A 5749-nucleotide genomic window follows, 5' to 3' on the forward strand; every position below is an offset into this window, starting at 1 on the left:
GACAACCCCAAAATTTACACCACGTGTCTGAGAGCATTCTCCAAATGCTTCTTTAATATTGTCGGGCTTGGTGCTATTACGCTTCTCTGGGGAGCCCAATCCAGTGCTCCACCACGCTCTCAGTGAAGAACCTTTTTCTAATACCCAGTCTAAACCTGTCCTAGCACATCTTTATGCCATTCTCTCAGGTCCTATCATGCTCTTGTATTGAGGCAGCCCTGTTCCTCCTTTGTCTCCCATCTCCCACCTTCAATATCTTTGTATCACTCTAAAGGATTTAATCTCTGCTGACCTCAACAACTACAGAAATTTGACAGAAGTGCAAGCCAGTCATGCTATGTAAAATAAAGGACTTAGTGGAAATCCTTTCTCTTCAGCAGAGCATTTTGAGCAGTCTTTGCTGAAGTAATTCCGGTGCTAACCAGCAGCCTGGCAGGGGTGGCCGTTGAGTTTCATTAGCCCAGCAGCCACTGTAGAGTAACTGCAAAGTCGGCCAGGGGATATTGGTGATACGTGGAGGTTATAGCTGTGCTTCTAGCCACAGGCTTTCCAAAGGAGTTGTGCATGTGCAAAAGGCATTGACAGTTAACCTTTCCTCTTGAGCAGGCTGGAACAGATGCTTGGACACTGTCGCTGTGACAAGACTAGGGAGCATGAGGAGTGGAAGCACCAAGTCCATACAAACAGTCTTGGCAGACTGGGGTGAATTTAGCCGCTTACAGGTTTGGAGGAGCAAGCACCATGGTGTCCCTTCTGCACGAGACCCTCCTCCCCATTCTCCTTCCCCCAGCGAAGACTTCCACTGCTTCACCATCACCAGCGAAGAGGTAAGGAGGCAGGATGAGTCAGGACACAGGTGTCTTCCTGGGTGTTTGCTGATACCACCAAGGGGAAAAAAGTTTGTTGCACTGTTATGCTTCTGGAAAGCTGTCACAATCCTCCTAGTAATGCCAAAAGATGTTTGGGAAAGGGACATAATTTATATACTTTTATTTATATTGAATGTTTTCCTGCCTACTGAGAAAGATTCCTAGAGTAAACTTTTCTCCAGAGAAAGCACAAATTTACTTCCTACTTCATAGGTCAGTATGGTGTTTTGCAGTTAAATAAGTTTGTCTGTAAAACTGCTTCCTACTTCCACGTCTTTTTTTATCTCCTACCTTCTGCACATGCTGGGAGGCAATTATGGGTTAACCACTAAGTCAAAATGCCGATTTTATACCAGCAACTAAAACTTCTCTGAAGTCAGTCTTGGAGAGTATTTCATTTTTCTTATCAAGGCTCCCAGTTGGAATTGGACAAAGAACACTGCATTCACAGCTGCACTCCAACATCTCCTGTGCTTTTGTTTATTTGTTTCAAGATACTATAATATATATATGTTAAAGTAATGACAATATATATATATTATATATATGTAAAAGTAATGACAATATATATATTATATATATGTAAAAGTAATGATCCTCTGATAGTATTTACACAGTTGTAGATGAGATATGGAAATGAGACGTGTTCAGTGAAATCAGGATTTGGCCTAATGAAGTGTAAACCACAAAATATATCTGGAAAATATTTAATTATGTAGCAGTGAAGAGGTTTGGGAGAGAGCTAAACTATTAAGGGAGAAACAGATGACACCAAGCTGAGTGGTGCAGTTGCCACACTGGAAGGACGGGATGTCATCCAGAGGGACCTGGACAGGCTGTAGAAATGGGCCTGTGAGAACCTCATGAGGTTCAGCAAGACCAAGTGCAAGGTCCTACACCAGGGTCCGGGCAATCCCAAGTTTCAGTACACGATGGGGGATGATGTGATTGAGAGCTGCCCTGCAGAGAAGGACTTGGGGGTGCTGGTGAATGAGAAGCTCGACATAAGCTGGCAGTGTGCACTCACAGCCCTGAAGGCCAACTGTATCTTGGGCTGCATCAAAAGAACCGTGGCCAGCAGATCCAAGGAGGTGATTCAGTCCCTCTGCTTTGCTCTTGTGAGACCTCACCTGGAGTACTGTGTCCAGTTTTGGAATCCTCAACATTAGAAGGATATGGAACTGTTGGAACAGGTCCAGAGGAGGGCTACAAAGATTATCAGAGGGCTGGAGCACCTCCCACAGGACAGGCTGAGAGAGTTGGGGTTGTTCCAGCCGGAGAAGAGAAAGCTCCAAGGAGACCTTATAGCAACTTTCCAATACCTGAAGGAGCTACAGGAAAGCTGGGGAGGGGCTGTTTACAAAGGCATGGAGTGATAGGACGAGGGGCAATGGGTATAGACTGGAGAGGGGGAGATTTAGACTAGACATAAGGAAGAATTTCTTCATCATGAGAGTGGTGAGGCACTGGCACAGGTTTCCCAGGGAAGCTGTGGCTGCCCTATCCCTGGAGGTGTTCAAGGCCGGGTTGGATGGAGCCTTGGGCAGCCTGATCTAGTGGAAGGTGTCCCTGCCCATGGCAGGGAGTTGGAGTTGGATGATCTTTAATGTCCCTTCTAACCCAAACTATCCTATGATTCTGTGAAAGCATGTCTTGGTAAGAAGGTGACATTTTCCATATTCAAGAAGCTGATGAGCTTCAGCAAAAAGCTGATGTGAATGCAGGGAAAACACAGAGTGCATCGTTTTAAGTCACTTGGAAATTATCAGATAAGGCTCCATAGGTTTCAAATTTGTTTCACATATTATTTCTTTCAAATGAAACAGTCATAAATAATAATCACTTGAGAGTCATAAGTTTCTCTTTTCATCATTTAAGACTCAAACAGCATCACCAATTTGCAAGTCACACTTCCTGCTCATTTTTAACATTCTGTATTACATCAGGTTGGGGGGGGAATTACTAAATTAGTTTATAGTTCTTTCCTTTTCAAGTGTGTTTTATTTTGATGTTCAATATAACATTGTGCTTAGTCAGTGGATTTTGTCCTGTTAACATTTCACACCTTTGTTTTGGCTGCCCAGGACTAATGCTGCAAATAGAGGCCAGTAGAGAATCCTCCTGCAGCACGAAGAGTGCTGTTGGCTTACTACAGCTGAGGAGATGGGTGAGCCGTCAACCTCTCCTGACTCTCTGAAAACTGCTTATGGACATTTGATTTTAAATTTAAAAAGCAGCAGAGCGTGTTTAAAAATTGAAGGCGAGGTTGTCAGGATGATGTTCTGGAGTTGAATAAGCTCCTCTTCAAAACTGTGACAGACACAAGCTGAGATTTTTTACTGAATCCATGTCGGTTTCCCGTAAAGCAGTACCTTTTGACAGAATGCCACCCAATTCCAATTTGATGGAGAGGGTGATTTCCATATTGCAAAAGTCGATGGCCTCACAACTCAATAAGAAACAGGGCAGCAGACATTCAGGGAAGCAATCAAGCTGGTGACATTCTTTTTTTTAGAAATATTTTAAAAACAAGAAAGGAAATGGCACCAAAGTCAGCTGTGATGCATCCTGACACAATTCTCATTCATCAGGGATGCTGTATCTGCTTTCAGCAAAACTGAATTTGCAAAACAAAGTTACTATTGTGGCAGTAAGGCTCTCACGCCACATTGAGTTTGCACAAAGACATGCTGTGACCCGGCATTCACTTGGTGTTATCAAGAGAAGCGTGGAAGAATGAGCAAGTGCGGAGCAGGTGGCAGCTCCTGCCGCCAGGCTGCTGCAGGGAGGGAGCAGCCTCAGGCCCTGCTGCATCCCGCCGCAGGAGAGATTGGAGCACAGATTTGGAAATGAACCAGTGGGGCAAGGGAGGTGATTCTGCCCCTTCTCCTGAGACCTCTTCAGGAGCACAGGAAGGACAGGGATCTCTTAGAGCGAGTCTAGAGGAGACCACAAAGATGATCAGAGGGCTGGAGAACCTCCCATACAAGGACAGGCTGAGAGAGTTGTGCTTGTGCAGCCTGGAGAAGAGAAGGCTCCAGGAAGACTTTATGGCAGCCTTCCAGTACTTAAAGGGGGCTACAGGAAAGCTGGGGAGGGAGTGCTGTGACAGGATCGAGGGGTAATGGTTTTAAGCTGGAAGAAACATTTAGATATTTAGTTATTTAGATATTAGGCAGAATTTTTTTCCTGTGAGGGTGATGAGGCACTGGCATAGGTTGTCCACGGAAGCTGTGGCTGCCCCATCCCTGGAGGTGTTCAAGGCCAGGTTGGATGGGGCCTTGAGCAGCCTGATCTAGTGGGAGATGTCCCTGCCCGTGGCAGCGGGTTGGAACTAGATGATCTTTAAGGTCCCTTAAAGGTTCTATGATTCCATGATTTTTTGGCTATCATTCTTTGCAGCGTTACCATGAAGTACACACTTACCTCCAGCATGCAGTGCCCCCTGAGCCTTGGTCAGGAGCGGGGTGCAGTCCTCCCTACAGATAGAGCTGTAGAAGCCTCCCATTCCAAACCCAGACCCTGCTCCCACAAGCACAGGCCGTCCTGCTGGCACTGCCCGCAATGGCCATCAGCACAGAGAGGGGAAGCTCAGCAGGGGCACTTGCTCTGCTGGCAAGAGACATTTCTCATCTCCTTAGGGGTCATGCTTTAGTGGAGAGCCTGTGGGCAGCTCTCCCTTGCGTTCCAGGCTCCTGGTGCTGCCTTGCTGCTCCCGTCTCCCCTGAGCTTGTCATGGTACGTTTTGCATGGCTACAGAAATGCTGGGATCCTGCTGGAGGTGGCCCGGTACCTTCCTCTGGCCCCATCTGATGCTGCTACCTTATGAATAATAGAGGTTGTCCCAAGGGTTCCTCAAGTGGTGCAGCCAAGCCAGCAAGCAGTGGGGGCTCCTCAGGATGCAGCCGTGGTGCAGACACTGATGAGCATTCTCTCTGTGTCCCAATCTGGGTGTCCTGCACTTTCCTTCCATGTGAATACGGAAGTCGAAGGCCCCTCTGTGCAGGAGGCTGCATTCACAAGAAAGCAAAAATAAGTGAATAAACAGGCTGCAGGCATCCTGGTCAGTGAGGGCATCGCAGGTTGACTTGATGGACATGGGTGTTGAGACCTAGGCAGCTTTTACTGAGTCGAGGCTTGATGTTTAGTCTCTGGTAACTAAAAGAGATGGAAAATAAGAGGCCCCTTAACAGAAAGTTACTGCTAACTAAACTATATTTAATTAATTACCTATAATGCTGTCAGGAGCTACTCATAACACAGGCACTCGGGGAAGGTAGGGAAGTAGCTGGAAAGCCACCGTTGGCCAAAAGATATCAAGCTTCAGCTTGTGAGCATGCACTTTTCTGGGTCCTGCCTGTCTCTTCATATGGGTGAGCATAAACGAGTGGGCAGCACTTGCTTTTGAGCAGACCCTCATCTGGTGAAGATTTCAGCCCCGTCCAGGTTTACTGCAGCAGAATTTGCCTGGCAAGTATCCTCCTCGGACCAAGCCAAGCTCTTTCAGAGAGGAGAAAGCCTGCCCTGTGCTAATGCTACCTGACTCGGCCAGAATGCCAAGACGAAATCCTTTCTCTGCAGGCAGGATAATCTTGGCAAACAAGATAAACTTCAGATAAAGCTAAACGCAAATGATTCTCTAACAGCAGTTTCACTTAAGCTTGAAGTAATTTCTGTTGGCAGCTCCCTTACGTAGCTTGATATTAGAATTCTTCTCAACTGTGTTTTTATCTGCTTCTGAAGAATACCAAGTAGCACAGCATCTTATTTGATTTTTGTAGAGTAATAGATGAAAAAATTGCAGAAGATCATATCTCACAGTCATAATCAAAATCTTTTTGCTTTTATTCTGCTTAATGGTTAGTATCTGGGAAAATACA

At 46.0% G+C, this 5749-nt stretch overlaps 1 protein-coding gene across 1 annotated transcript in view; it reads left to right on the plus strand.

The window, feature by feature from the left end:
- RASA3 (RAS p21 protein activator 3) overlaps positions 1-5749 on the plus strand; it is a 270506-nt gene that overhangs the window by 25372 nt on the left and 239385 nt on the right. The gene's annotated exons all lie outside the window — the stretch shown is intronic.

The sequence above is a fragment of the Phaenicophaeus curvirostris genome, chromosome 1 (genome assembly GCF_032191515.1).
Source record: "Phaenicophaeus curvirostris isolate KB17595 chromosome 1, BPBGC_Pcur_1.0, whole genome shotgun sequence".
Classification (NCBI taxonomy): domain Eukaryota; kingdom Metazoa; phylum Chordata; class Aves; order Cuculiformes; family Cuculidae; genus Phaenicophaeus; species Phaenicophaeus curvirostris.